The sequence below is a fragment of the Lathyrus oleraceus genome, chromosome 7, assembly GCF_024323335.1.
Source record: "Lathyrus oleraceus cultivar Zhongwan6 chromosome 7, CAAS_Psat_ZW6_1.0, whole genome shotgun sequence".
Lineage (NCBI taxonomy): Eukaryota > Viridiplantae > Streptophyta > Magnoliopsida > Fabales > Fabaceae > Lathyrus > Lathyrus oleraceus.
In genome coordinates this window covers 405,961,363-405,977,378 of record NC_066585.1, presented here as the reverse complement: position 1 = coordinate 405,977,378, position 16,016 = coordinate 405,961,363, and positions in this window count along the sequence as shown.

Below are 16,016 nucleotides of genomic sequence, written 5' to 3'. Positions count from 1 at the left end.
GGAATCAATGAGGTTTTTCTTTTGTTCGCTTGAGTGGTGGTCACCATTTTTATCGGTAATCACAGTGGTTTTCTCTTTATTTTCTTTCTTGCTAAATTTTTTTGATTCTTTTGTTATCCCTAATTTTTGCCTGGACTGACTTTTCGAGTTTATAGTCCATCGGGATACCCTAATTTTTGCCTATGTCATTTCACCATTATTTTTGTTTTTGACTTCGAGCTTTTCTTCTTCTTCTTTTTTTCCTCTCTTTTTTGGCTTTTAAAAGATCGTGACTACCGTGATATAGGTTATTAGGAGAAAACCATTGTGAAATTTTGGATTTTCGACATCGGATGATGCATAAGATGTGATTGATCCCTCCTTGGGATGTTATTTTTTTAGAATTTGAATGTACAACAGAATTAACTAACGACTACCTTGCCCTGGGTAAGATTAAATGATATTTTCATACAAAAAGAAACACCAACTTCTAGGCTCAAGGAGGTTGGCAAGGGATTATATTTCTTATATCTCTGGTGCTTAGGTGGTGAAACAATGCCTTACATTGCCAGCAAAGTTTTATTCGAAAGCATATTGTCAACAATTTTGGGCATTTGTTCTTCATCATTTTCCATTTGATCCTTGCTTAAGTGAAATGGAGAAGTATTGATATCATTTTTCCATTTTTTTAATGAAAAAAAGAAATCAGTGAACTAACTGTGGAGTGAATACGAATGGATTGGCTCAAAAAAAATGCATTCTCATTTCATTAATATCACCATTGTCAGTAATAATGTTAAAATCAAATAGTACTTTATAAAAAGAAAATGCAAATGAAAAAGTTAAAGATTTCCTAAGGATGATCATTCTTGAGGATGATCTGGCAAGTCTTCTCTGTAAAGCATAGAAGCTTCCAATAAAGGAACTCTTGAGCTTTGGTCTTGAAATATAAACAAACTTTTATAAAGTGCCCATGTATCTTGCATGACATTTGTATGTGGCATTAGAATTATGCTTAGGATGGTAGGGAAACCTTGCAAGTTAGATCTCCTTGGGCATAATTGCCCCAACATGAATCAAAATAGGAAGTAAATTCTTATAAGATATTGGAATTGGATCAAAGAGGGGATGTACCCTCTCTTGATCGTTGTTCCCTTGGTTGCTTTTCTTCTGCTCCTATTTCTGGTTTCCTTGAGTGGGATTCTGATTTGGTAGAAGATATTGCTCTTGGGATAAATCGACAGACTATTTGCAGTTACATTCTAGATCTTAGCCTGTTCTCAGTTATTTCACCAATCATAACTTGATATGAGAAGTCCATCATCATATTGCATATGAATAGTTATAAGATCATGTCGGCCTTGCCTTGGGTGTGGTCCAAGCTTTCCTTGCTAATTGCATTCTCATGCTCAACCTTTTCCATGATTCATTGGCAACTGGCATTTAGTCAAATATTGTCGTCGGGGAATCTCCGCCAACGATATGAGGAATGCGCAAAATGAAAATGCATCAATGTATGAATATATTTTTAGTTTTCAGCGAATCCGAGAATTATCGTTAATTGTAGAGTACGGAAGTAAAGATGGAAGGAGAAACTGGTATAGGAAAAAAGAGAAAACAATTGTAGAGTATCGTCAGTTGTAGAGTATGTACTTATGAACTGGTATGTATCTCTTCTGTATGGTTTTATCTTTTTTGAATGTTCAACAATGACTGGCCATTTGAGATTCCCTGGAATAAATGCATATGGCTTTTTCATGTGGATGGAATGCAAATAGTATGCAGTATTTTTTGTTTAAATGACTCAAATATTTTATCATGCAATAATTTAGGTTCAAAAGTTAGGTATATATATGATGATGCAATAATAGTATATGATAATATAGGTTTAAAGGTTCGACGCATTCTGGATAATCTGTATATACTTCTCAATGCATGTTCAAAGGTTTGACGTATTCATGATTTTCAAGGTGGGTAGAGTATTGAGTTTCCTGCAAAAACGCATATCCCGTCAGGGGTAGGTACTATTCTTCAAAGAAGGAGGCTCCTAAAAAAGGTTCCTAGAGTCATGTACCCATCTTGAGATACCACTGTCTAAAACGAATGACTCGTAAGACAAAGATGCTCCTAAAAGAATCTACTCTAGGTCTGGCATCTCGTGTTGACCATGCTCGAGACATAACATCAAGGAGATCAACACGACTCTACCACTTACTATCCTATGTGTATACTCAATCTAGGATATATAGCTTTTCTCTCAAATAACACCACAAATCCTAACCCACAATAAAGAATATAACAGATATCCAGAATATGATAAACATATAAAGCAATAAAGATACAATAAAGCAAGTAAAGAAATAAAGATAAACACCCAAACATTCAAAGAAGACAGAAAAGACTAGGTTTTACTTTCTTAGGGACTCCCTAATAGAGTCTCCAACTTGATGGGGAGCCCCTGCAAGCAATCCCCATCAGAGTCGCCAACTGTCACGCCGCGAAAAATACCCGTGCGTATCGCATGCTTAAAATACAACATAGTCGCCACTGAATTTTACTTATTCTATGAGAAAGGGAAAATATCAATAAAACCCAAGGAAAGAGAAAAAGGGTAAGGAAGTTAGTTATGCAAGGGGAATTTATTATCACCCCTCACATCCATTATACTCAACAGGAACCATTTTGATTGTTCTTCGCGTGAATTGGTGTTATTATCTACATGTTACTTGCAACTGATCTTAACTAAGGGGGAAATACTTTATTAATTAATGTGCTCGCTAAGGATTCGAACCCTTGTGCCTATGTATTCTCATAGTGCAATGAGAAAATTAGAGTTTCGTAGTTCATGGTAGAAAATAAGTATTTGTTGGTTGTGTTTTAGGGAACAATTATCATCGTATCCTAGAAATGTTTCGACGTTAGCTGATTTTGATCCTTATTTTAATGCTCTAAGCTTTTAGTCTGACTGCTGAGGAACGGATTATGACAGTTCTTTTATGGAAAAAAAAGATTTTTTTTAAAAGAGTTTGTGAATGATTTGGAAAAGATTTGTGAAATGGTGAAGGTGTTGTTTTGGTCCAATAGTGTATCGTTTGAACCTATAGAGTGGTGTCTAAACCTGGAGCTGAAATAAAAGTGGTGTTTAAACCAAAGGGAAAATAAGAGTGGTGTTTAAACCAAAGGGAAAATAAGAGTGGTGTTTAAACCAAAGAGAAAATAAGAGTGGTGTTTAAACCAAAGAAATGGGTGTTTTAACCAACATGGTGATTAACCCAAAGAGAAAAATAAGAGTGGTGTTTAAACCAAAGAGAAATAAAAGTAGTGTTTAAACCAAAGAGAAAAAGTGATGTTTAAACCAGGAGTGTGGCATTTAACCAATAAATGGTGATTAGCCAATGCAGAATTGTAGGGTTTTTCCTAGATCTAGGGACCCAGACCGACAAAGAGGGGGGTTGCGTAAGCTTGAGTCTCACAAAGCAGACATGCAAGAGGATGAGAGATTTACCGAAGCCTGAGTCTCACAAGGCAGACATGTATGAAGGGGATTTCCTAAGATTGAGTCTCACAAGGCAAACATGTATGAAATGGTATGTCTAAGCCCGAGGCTCACAAGGCAGACATGCATGTGAAAAGGTTTACCTAAGCCTGAGTATCACAAGGTAGACATAAAAGAAAAAGGGGTATGTCTATGCCTGAGTCTCACAAGGCAGACATGCATGACAATGAGAGGGTTTGCCTAAGCCTGAGTGTCATAAGGAAAATATGCATGAAAGGGTTTTAACCATGATAAGGTGATTAACCTGATGAGAAGTGTATGGTTTAGAGATGGGTGTTTAACCTAGAGAAGGTGATTAACCCATGAAGGAGGTTATTAACTAAGAGAAGATGATTAATCTCAAGAGTGTATGGGTATTCAAAGAGTATAGTTTTTAGTCCAAAGAGAAAATTATTGTTGATATTGATTATTGAAGTGTTGGTATGAGGATGAAAGTTGAGAAGTGTTTTGATTTGAAATGCACTAAATTCTATGAATGAAGGCGAATAATTTAAATAACTAGGGCCTACATCTCGTATTCAAAGATACTTAAAATAAGTATATGAGTGACCCTTTCATTCTTCTCCATTGCTTAAGGCTCATGGCGCACAATTCACATCATAGTTAAATAGTGTTTTGGAAAATAAGTTTTTCTTTGAAAAAGGGTGAGGAAAGGTGTGCTTGAATGGATAGAATGAAGTTTAGCATTATGAAGACTTGATGTCCTTCTGTCTATAGGATTTTGAATGTGACTAGTATTTGACTTAGTGGATCAATTGTAATGCAAGTGTAAAGATATAATTCAATCAAGTAATCAAGAGACTAATGATCACTTGAATGAATAGGAATCCTAAGGGGGCATGCAAACTTATCTTTTAAAGTCATACAAAAAAGTCCTAAATTATAAGCGTAATTAATTTATCAAAACAAGTTTGATAAACTAATCAATCAATAGGATGAACATGCTAAAAGTCAAGCTACATCAAGCACATTATATTATGAAGAAAAATCAAAAGCATTAGAAATTAAATTTAACATGATAACATGTAATCCTAATACTAATCTAATTACTAATTAGCAATTTTCATTCTAACCTAGAAAAATAAATCTAACTAATTGCTATTGAAGTGTCATTTTTGAATCAAGGAAAAATGCTAAAAGAAAACAATATACAATATATGAAATGTTAATTTATTTATATCATGGGTGTGATTAGTGAAAAAGGGCATGTGATTATCAATTGGGGCGCATGCCCCATGGTTAGCAAAGTGTCGCATCTCGAAAAATATAATCATTTGCGATGGTCACAGAAAAAATGATTTGAACAAATTCCTCACCGAAATTTATTTATTCCAATGAAGGAAGGGTCTCGTGCCTAAGTATCCTCGGGAACAATGAGAAATTCAAAGCTTCGTAGGGAGGCAAAAGATATTTTTGGTATTTTTTATTATAGTGTTTGACGGGACGTGAATCTCGCTACTAGGTATCTCCAATTGCAATGGAGAACTCAAAGCTACGTAGTTCTTGGTAGCCAAGAGTGTTGGTTGATGTGTTTTAATGAACAAATTTTTAGGTCGCATTCTAACCGTTAAACATTGGATTGTTTGCTTACATATGGGGGAGACTTAGCATTTGTTTGTTTTACGATAGAAAGGATGTTGTTTGATTGTGTTCTAGCAATTTAAACATTTAGATGTATGCTCACACATGAGAGGCTTAAGCGCTAGTTTGTGTACGCATTAGAAAGGACTAAACAGTGTTCGTTTGTGAAAAGGTTTTCAATCACACGAGGCGAGAAATATAAGTTTAATTGGTTAAAGTTTGTTAATGAACAAGTGCTTAGATCATGTTTTAACGGTTAAACATGGGCTTGCATACTCACGGGGGAGACTTAAACGCTAGTTTATATACACATTAGAAGGGATTAAGAAATGTTCTTTTAAAAATATTTTCTTGATCACACGGGTGCGAGAAATTAGGTTTGTTAGGGTTGAACACATGTTTAGATTGAATTCTAACGGTAAAACATTGTTCGCTTACTCGCGGAGGAGGCTTAAGCGCTTGTTTGTATGCTTTATAAGGGATTAGACAAATGTAATCTTATGAAAGGATTTCAATCGCACGGGGAAAGAAAATAAGTTTGATGTGTTTGAATGTTTTTTTAAAGGTGAATGATGAATATTCGGTAAGAACGAGACATGAGCCTCATAACCAATTATTTGGGGTATTACCATAATGTTATACTCCAATGATACCTCTTTCATTCAATATATTTAAGAAATTATTTTGATGGATAATGAAATTTCAACAAGAATGAGACATGTGTCTCGGAGTTAATTATTCAAAGGTTCCACCAGAATGCTAGACTCCAATGACCCCTATTTCGTCCAAGTTTTATGTTAGGTGTTTTAGAAGCGAAAGGATGAACAAAGGGCACTCCCAAGATGTGTGCCTCAAGACCGATCATTTGAGGATTCAGGGAATGCTAGACTCTAAGGATCCTCCCCTTTCGTGTTTGTTGAGAAAAGAGTTTTAGTGTTGTGTTTATCGGGAAAAGATTTGAATCACACGGAGGAAGTAACTAGCGTTGGATCAAGTACTTGCATTAGTGAAAATGGTTTAATTTAGATTATGAAAATGGTTTAAAGTTGAAGTGATTATGAAATCGAATTGATGGTTTGAAATGATATTGAAATAACTCAATTGATTTTTAATCATCAAAATCAATTGATTAAAATTTAATTAAACTACTTAATTAATATTATCAAAATTTAATTATCAAAATTATTTGATTAAATCAAATATTCAAGGTAATTAAAATTAATTATCAAAATTAACTAATTTAAACAAATTTTAATTAATTAATTAATCTAATTAAAACAAAGAAAGAAAGAAGTGACAAAGTCAATTTAAAAATGATAGAAGTGAATTGGCCACAATGTGCTCAAAGTCGGTTTATACATAGCGACAATGTAATTGGAGTGTCGTACGTGAGGACCGAGACACGGTGAAAATACAAAATTAATGTATAAAATTTTTAGCGGCATAACGACATAAAGTTGTCAAATCCGTGGATTAAAAACTCTGATTTAACGCAATGAAATTGATGAAAAGCCAACCGCACATAAATTTATATTTACATATTAGACCATTACATATTATTAGATCAAATCAAAAAGATCAACAAAGTATAAACCAAACACACACAGATTGAAATTAAACTTCATCAACTCAAATCAAAACAACCAATTATTTCCAATGTTTTACAAAATTATAACATTAAAATCCAAAACAAACATAGCATAACGAAATCGCAAATTTTTGAAAAAAACAAAAGTATAATCTCATTATAAATTCTACCATGAGACATGTTAGATCAAAACACAGAGAGCTCGCTATAACAACATTTCCAACAAACAACATTCACAAAATAAACCAACATAAAATTCCAAATCAACAAGATCACAAACTACCCAAAAAAACTAATAACTACATAATCAAATTAACCACATAACCAAAACACCGAGATATGCAGCGAGACACAAAAAAAAACTTGAATCCGAAATTTACCATACACCTTGCTTCTTCAACTTTACTAACTGACTTGATATCTTGAAAAAACGTCAACCGAAACCGAAATGGAGTCGTCACACTAATGGTGGCGTAAATCTGAGTTCACAGTGATGATACTATTGTTGTTCGTGAACAGCGAGAGACGGTTAGAGAGTTGATGATTTGGGAAATGTGACAGCTTTTCACGATGGTCGTGTGGTGTTTATTGGTGATGCATGGTGGATGTTTGGGTAGTGGGCACCGATTTGTGTTGAACAGCGGTGGATTGAAGGCGGTGATTCGCACATGGTAATTGGGGGGTTTATAGGTATCGGCGGTGACGAAATGAGTCCGTGGGCAGACGAAAACAGAACAACAAAGGGATTGTGTTTGAGGGTAGCGATATGGTTCAGTTTGTGGGATTATTATTGAGGTGTTAAAGGTGATTGGAGATGGTGGATTTCAATTTTTGTTAGGAGAGACATGTTTTTAGGATATTGGGAAGGGATTGAATGAGGAAGAAGGGAAGAGTTATGGTGGGTTGTTATTTCATGGACGAGATTGATGGTGGAGGTAGTTGCAAGTGGTGGTGAGGTGAATATTGTTCTAAGTTTGTTAGGGGGTTGTTCTTGAAGGAGAATTGCCATGCAAGGCGCAGCGGAATTTAAAAATTTCTCCATTTAGTGATCCTTACGAATGGGCATGATCAGTGATAGAATCGTTACCTCTTGTGGCGATTCAAACCTTTGGTGCAGATCTCTTGTAACGATCAAAACCTTGGATACAAATCCACGGGGCGATCACGAACGTTGAACGATGACAACGTCTCTACTCTGTCCACACGAACGGATTCCTTCAATCGCAGTGCTAGCTGTTATGAATGAAGGCTTTGAGTGAGAGAAAGAGAGATACGAAATTCCAACTCTTCAGTTGTGTTGTATTCCCATACAATGCTTCTGCACAAGAGTTCTATTTATAGAACCACTTGTGTGGACTTCAAGCCAAAAAGCCCACTTAAGTGCATTTTGCCCATATCTCATAATATGCCAAAATCACTTAAGTATTTGGTACCTTAACATATTTCGTATTCTACTTAAGGGCACCATACATTACGGTATTCCTTAATTATTCTATCTCTCATCAATCCGTTCTTTGTGTGTGACCCTGTAGGTTTTCGCGACGTTGGCAATTATATTAAATCACGCATTTAACATAATAAACAGTGAGCGATATCTAGCAACACATCACTGCTACCCAAGTCACGAAAATGTCATGTGATCTGACAAAACCTCCTGTGATAATAATTATGTGTATAATTACCCCTTTGCCCTTATGTCTATATTGAACACAAGGTATAGACCGTGTCACCCTTGTCCAGTTCAATATTGGGCCCATAGACATTTATCCAGTTACGCAGGATGGGAAAATTCCATCTAGGACACTCATGTCCCTCAGCATGCTTTGTGGAGTACCCATCAACTGTCTTTATGGTTATCCAGTTACGGACAACGTTGGATCAGCAATAAAGCACTCGACTCTACATCTAGGATCCATAGTGGTTTCAGGTCGAAGAGTGGTATACACTATTATCACCATGAGAATAACTTATGACACTTTGCATAACTTTCTATATAGTATTCTCATAGCGGGTCAATCCGGTATATATATTACTCCTAATATTCATACCTATGTTTAAGACTTGATAACTCCTTATCCATGATCCATGAGATGTGATCATCAGTCTACAAACATAATAGTCTTAATGCTTTAATGTTATCCCACTTCACACTAAAGCTCGACTACGGATACTTTAAGAATAGCGTCCTTATGTTTAATGTGTTCTCATGATTAAGTCACACTTAATACATTAAACGGACTATCTATTCCAGGGACTTTATTAATCAACCATAATAAAGAAAAAGCCTTTTATTATTAATAAATAATTCGATACAAGTACCAAAAGTATTGGCCTCTAGGGCTTACACCAACAATCTCCCACTAGCACTAGAGCCAATTAGGCATTACCCCTAATGCCCATTGATCTAGTATGGCCATCATGCTTCTGTTGTGCAAGAGGCTTTTTTAGTGGGTCAGTAATATTGTCAAGTGTTGGTACTTTACATATTTTCATATCTCCTCTATCTATTACCTCTCGAATGAGGTGATAGCGTATGAGTATGTGTTTGGATCGTTGGTGAGATCTAGGCTCCTTAGCTTGTGCGATAGCATCATTGTTATCATAATAGAGACCAATGGGATCCACAATGCTAGGGACTATGCCAAGTCCACTAATGAACTTTTTGATCCAAACAGCTTCCTTTGCTGCACTTGAGGCAGCAATATACTCGGCCTCGGTTGTAGAATCAGCAACTGTATATTGCTTTGAACTTTTCAAGCTCACAGCGCCACCATTTAAGCAAAACACATAACCATTGGAACCATTCATATTAAAGCGTCTCAGCACTTTGTCTATGTACTCTGACTTAGGCCAAGCATTTTGTGATCTATCTCTATAGATTCTGATTCCTAATATATAGGCTGCTTCTCCTAGGTCCTTCATAGAAAAGAATTTCCCCAACCAAGACTTTACTTGTTGTAGGGTAGGGACATCGTTTCCAATGAGTAATATGTCATCTACATATAATATCAGGAAAACGATCATGCTCCCACTAACCTTCTTGTAGACACAAGGCTAATCTTCGTTCTTGATGAATCCATATTGTTTTACTGTTTCATCAAAACGAAGATTCCATGAGTAGGTCACAGGCTCATCTTGATCCATGAGTAATACATCACCTTGATCTGTTATGAGATATCCATATCTCTCAGGTAGGTGACGTATCTTGCTTGACCTACACTGGTCTTGTTCTACTTGAGCAGGTTGCTCTTAACACAGCTATTTGTGTTTCCTGCTCTAATTCCTCCATAGGTGTATCGATGCTTTATGATTCTTGAATTTCTTCAAGCTCTACTTTCCTCCCACTGGTTCCTTTGGAAATAAAATCTTTTTCTAGGAATACTCCAGTTCGAGCGACAAACACTTTGCCCTCAGAAGGATTGTAGAAGTAATACCCTCTTGTTTCTTTAGGATACCCCACAAATAAGCATTTGTCAGATTTGGGCTCAAGCTTAGTTGAAATTTGTCGTTTCACATAAACTTCGCAACCCCAAATCTTCATGTAAGACATATGTGGTTTCTTACCACTCCATATCTCATATGGTGTCTTTTCAACCTTTTGGATGGAACACGGTTAAGTGTATAAGCTGATGTCAATAGTGCATGTCCTCAAAAGGAGTTTGGAAGATCGGTGTGACTCATCATGGATCGGACCATGTCTAACAGGTTCGATTTCTTCTCTCAGATACACCATTCCATTGGGGTGTTCTAGGAGGAGTGAGTTGGGATAGGATCCCACACTCTTTCAGATGGTCATCAAACTCTAGGCTTAAATACTCACCACCTCGATCTGATCGAAGAGTTTTAATATTCTTACCTAGTTGGTTTTGTACTTCATTCTTGAATTCCTTGAACTCTTCAAAGGACTATGATTTGTGTTTCATTAAATACACATAACCATATCTACCGAAATCATCAGTAAATGTGATGAAGTACTAAAAACCTCCTCTGGCTGGCATGTTCAGTGGTCCACATACATCAATATGTATGAGGGCCAAAAGATCATTATCTCTTTCAACTTTTCCTGTGAATGGAGACTTTGTCATCTTTCCAATTAAACAAGATATGCATGTCTCATATGATTCATAATCAAAAGAGTCTAACAGTCCATCTTTATGGAGTTTGGAAATGCGCTTCTCATTTATGTGGCCTAATCGACAATGCCAAAGGTAAGTTGGATTTAACTCATTGGGTTTCATCCTTTTAGTATTAATGTTATAAATAGGCATTTCAAGATCAAGGACATATAGTCCATTGTTCATTTGTGCAGTAGCATAGAATATATCATTCAAATAAACTGAACAACAATTGTTCTTTATTATGAATGAAAAACCAAACTTGTCCAAACAAGAAACGGAAATAATATTCATGCTAATTGCAGGTACATAATAACAGTTCTCTAACTGAATTATTAAACCACTAGGTAAAGTCAATACATAAGCCCCTATGGCTAAAGCAGCAACCTTTGCTCCATTGCCAACTCGTAGGTCAACTTTACCTTTTGCCAATATGGCTAAAGTAGCAACCTTTGCATCCAGTATCTAATATGATGCAGAAGTAGATAAATTTATAACAAAAATTCCTGAAGTTGAAGTCTCTACTTCATTCTTCTTATCTTCCAGGTATTTTGGGCAGTTTCTCTTCCAGTGTCCGGTCTTACCGCAATGGAAGCAGGTGCCTTCTTTTGCTATGCCTCCACTAGGCCTTGAAGCAGCAACGGTGGGTTTGGGTTTGGCAACTTCCTTGCCTTTCCCTTTATCACCCTGCTTAGTGGGCCTTTTGTTCTGTCTCTTTCCATTTCCGATCATCAGAATGGACTTCCCTTTTGACTTCAGATTCTGCTCGGCAGTTCTTAACATGGCGAGCAGTTCAGGAAGCGATTTGTCCATATCAATCATATTGAAATTTAGGACAAATTGACTGAAACTATCTGGCAACGATTGCAAGATCAAATCAGTCGCAAGTTCCTTTTCGAGGGGAAAACCCAATCTCTCAAGGTTTTCCACATACCCAATCATCTTGAGCACATGGGGACCTACAGGGGCTCCCTCAGCTAACTTGCCTTGAAAAAGGGCTTTTGAAACTTCAAACCTCTCATGCCTTGCTTGCTCTTGATAGAGCAACTTCAGGTGTTCGATCATATCGAACGCTGACATGTTCTCATGTTGCTTTTGCAATTTTGAGTTCATGGTAGCTAGCATGAGACAAGCAGTTTCATTGGCATCATCGACATGCTTCTTATAAGCATCTCTTTCTGCCTTAGGTGCAACACTAGGAGGTTCCTCTTCAGGAACATGTGTCTCCAAGACATACAGCTTTTTATCATGTTTGAGGATAATCCTCAGGTTTCGGTCCCAATCCAGAAAAATTGTCCCAGACAATTTTTCCTTATCAAGGATTGATCGCAGGATGTTGTTAGAGGTGTTTGCTGTCATGGTAATCTACACAAGGAATTTTGCCTTACGTTAACCGGTTAACCATATGCGTTAACCGGTTAACACTGTTTGAAATCTGTTCAAAAAATTCTTTTCTGCCTTGCGTTAACCGGTTAACCAAATGCGTTAACCAGTTAACACTGTTTGAAAATCTCTTGGAAAACTGTTTTCCGCCTTGCGTTAACCGGTTAACCATATGCGTTAACCGGTTAACACTGTTTGAAAAATTAAAAAAAGTTTAATTCGTATTGCGTTAACCGGTTAACCATATGCGTTAACCAGTTAACACTGTTCCAAAAAGTGTTTAGAAAGCACAACTCTTGTGCAGTCACAACCCCAATCGCATAACTCTCTGACAACACAACCCTTGTGCCGTCACTAACCCTGATGCACCAATTTCAGACCGTCAAACACATCTCGATTGTTGATTCAGTATGACTGATCAACACGTCATTGCTTCACCATACTAATGTCGGATCAAGAAGCAAATGACCATTGATCGCTCAAAGGAAAAAAATCATTGAGTGTTTGAATGAACGAAACGAGAACACTATATCATATATAATGTATTTTGCATCAGGATTACATATATCACATATATGACTTGATCGATCTCAATTTAATCTTTGATTCATTCTGTCTTTAATCATATTAATACAGAACAAAAAACAGTTATCAGATTCATGGTTTCGTAACCAGGCTCTGATACCACTGAAGGAGAATTGCCATGCAAGGCGCAGCGGAATTTAAAAATTTATCCATTTAGTGATCCTTACGAATGGGCATGATCAGTGATAGAATCGTTACCTCTTGTGGCGATTCAAACCTTTGGTGCAGATCTCTTGTAACAATCAAAACCTTGGATACAAATCCACGAGGCGATCACGAACGTTGAACGATGACAACGTCTCTACTCATTCCACACGAACGGATTCCTTCAATCGCAGTGCTAGCTGTTATGAATGAAGGCTTTGAGTGAGAGAAAGAGAGATACGAAATTCCAACTCTTCAGTTGTGTTGTATTCCCATACAATGCTTCTGCACAAGAGTTCTATTTATAGAACCACTTGTGTGGGCTTCAAGCCAAAAAGCCCACTTAAGTGCATTTTGCCCATATCTCATAATATGCCAAAATCACTTAAGTATTTGGTACCTTACCATATTTCGTATTCTACTTAAGGGCACCATACATTACGGTATTCCTTAATTATTCTATCTCTCATCAATCCGTTCTTTGTGTGTGACCCTGTAGGTTTTCACGACGTTAGCAATTATATTAAATCACGCATTTAACATAATAAACAGTGAGCGATATCTAGCAACACATCACTGCTACCCAAGTCACGAAAATGTCATGTGATCTGACAAAACCTCCTGTGATAATAATTATGTGTATAATTACCCCTTTGCCCTTATGTCTATATTGAACACAAGGTATAGACCGTGTCACCCTTGTCCAGTTCAATATTGGGCCCATAGACATTTATCCTGTTACGCAGGATGGGCAAATTCCATCTAGGACACTCATGTCCCTCAGCATGCTTTGTGGAGTACCCATCAACTGTCTTTATGGTTATACAATTACGGACATCGTTGGATCAGCAATAAAGCACTCGACTCTACATCTAGGATCCATAATGGTTTCAGGTCGAAGAGTGGTATACACTATTATCACCATGAGAATAACTTATGACACTTTGCATAACTTTCTATATAGTATTCTCATAGCGGGTTAATCTGGTATAAATATTACTCCTAATATTCATACCTATGTTTAAGACTTGATAACTCCTTATCCATGATCCATGAGATGTGATCATCAGTCTACAAACATAATAGTCTTAATGCTTTAATGTTATCCCACTTCACACTAAAGCTCGACTACGGATACTTTAAGAATAGTGTCCTTATGTTTAATGTGTTCTCATGATTAAGTCACACTTAATACATTAAACGGACTATCTATTCCAGGGACTTTATTAATCAACCATAATAAAGAAAAAGCCTTTTATTATTAATAAATAATTCGATACAAGTACCAAAAGTATTGGCCTCTAGGGCTTACACCAACAGTTCTGGCATTGCAAAACGGATGGAGAAGGAGGTAAGTCGAAAAAATGAGGTGAATTTTATGAGAGTGTAGATCCATTAGCAGAAATGTTGTTTTGTGTGAGAGAAGAATTTCATTTTTCTATTTTTGAGAGAAGTTTAAAATAGTTGAATCCTTTGAGAAAGTATGCTTCTTTTCTCTCGTCGCCAGCCTTTTCCTTTTTTTTGTTTTTTTGTTTTCACCAAATGAGAAGGAATTGACACTTGTTGCTTCTTAATTGGAAAGGAGAGAGATATTTTTCCAATTGCTAGTTGTCCGCGTATGAGAGATATTTTGAGTGACATGTGGCAGACGATGAATGGAGGGGGTCCTTATGGAATTGGGCGTGTGGCCTCCTTTAATTGGTGGGAGCATTATTATTTTATTTTCTGATTTCGTTATTAATATATTATTATTATTTGATTTTTCTGATTGGATGATAAAAGTTGACAAGGATAGCTAATATGGGTAATTGATCAACCTCAATTTAACGATCAAGATGAGAACAAAGAAACACACATAATTTAAAATTCATATAAAGCCCATTCTAAAAACTGTAAAAGATTAAAATCCAATTAAATCAATTTAAACAAATAAAATTCACATATTTTAAAATAAACATGATAAAAATAAAACGAAATGGTATAAAATTCTATTTATATTTTGAATCATTTAACAAAAGAATAAAAATAAAACGATTGAATATGAATAAAAATCGAGCCCAAAAATGCTCGAAAAATTAAAATGAATGCACTAAAATGATCAGCGCATAATAAAATTTTTGGAAACATATTGGTTTTTATTAAATTTTAAAGTAAAAATGGTCAGTTGAAAAGGCTCAGGAGGATAAAAATACGATCGAAAAAGTAGTCGAAAAAATAAAACGAGCATGCCAAGTTAAACTACGTGAAACTTATATTAATAAAACTAACGCCTATTGGCCCGATATTTAATTTTTTTCGCCTATTAATATTACGTACATTTGTAAAATGATTCAACTGATCTGTCTGTATATCCGAGAATTTATTCTAGTTAATATTTTAGGCATTATACATGATGAAATATATGTTATACTATGCAAAGTAAAGCCAAGTCAGATGCATGAAAGTTTTAAATTTTCCGAACAAAATTGGGGTATGACATAAAGCCCAGGTGTTTTGGTTTTTATTGTTTCAGACTAGGGGTGCAGGTTATAATCAAGGGGTACATGGAGTAAAAAGGCTTATGGGCCTAACTAGCCCAAGAGTGAATCTCAACAGGAGAAAGGATTGCCCAAAAACCTTTTCACCAAGCACATGGTATCCATGACATTGGCTTGATGAACCATAGTAATAACTACCTCATTCTAATTGTGATACATTGTATTTAATTGGAAGAAACTATGTGGCAGTGAAAACGAAAAGTGGAACTAATAATAGATGCATCCATGTGAGACTGTAACCTCTTGACTTGATCAAATCCATTGAATTGAGCACAGTGAAGTATAAGATGAGTGCAGTCAATGGAAGCAGCGGGACCACGAATTCAAGACACGGTAACATGAATTTTCCAATTTTCCTACCCACTTCTATTTCTCTTTTCTGAATGCTCAGATGAAACTTGATTGTTATATCAAACATAGAATGAGTTCGCCTGTGAAGAAATTGTCGGATCTTTGGCGCTGAAACTCAAGTAGACGTTGTAACTCATCTTCTTATTTTGATCAGTAATAAGGGATAAAGACATGGTTTAGATTTGATGAAAATAAGG